The sequence below is a fragment of the Penaeus monodon genome, chromosome 25 (assembly GCF_015228065.2).
Source record: "Penaeus monodon isolate SGIC_2016 chromosome 25, NSTDA_Pmon_1, whole genome shotgun sequence".
In the NCBI taxonomy this organism is placed as follows: domain Eukaryota; kingdom Metazoa; phylum Arthropoda; class Malacostraca; order Decapoda; family Penaeidae; genus Penaeus; species Penaeus monodon.
In genome coordinates, this window is record NC_051410.1 from 40485312 (window position 1) to 40485516 (window position 205).

The 205-nt window shown below is 35.6% G+C and overlaps 1 protein-coding gene across 1 annotated transcript in view; it reads right to left on the reverse strand.

Annotated features, from left to right (window-relative positions):
• LOC119589276 (aromatic-L-amino-acid decarboxylase-like) overlaps positions 1–205 on the reverse strand; it is a gene marked incomplete at its 3' end in the record, with an annotated part of 24249 nt that overhangs the window by 6464 nt on the left and 17580 nt on the right.

Genomic DNA, 205 nt, shown 5'->3' on the forward strand with positions numbered 1-205 from the left:
TGACAATTATGTTTTTTTTTCATTCTTTTGTGTGTGTGTGACTTCTGTTCAATAAACAAAGCTCATTCGAGTAACCTTTCAGAACTCGCTCGCTTTCTATTCATGAGACGACCTAAGGGGGTCACTCAGATTCCAAAGATTGCTGTAAAACTTTATCCTAAATATAAACTTTTATTGCCGTGTAGTAGTAGAAATAAACCCCAAG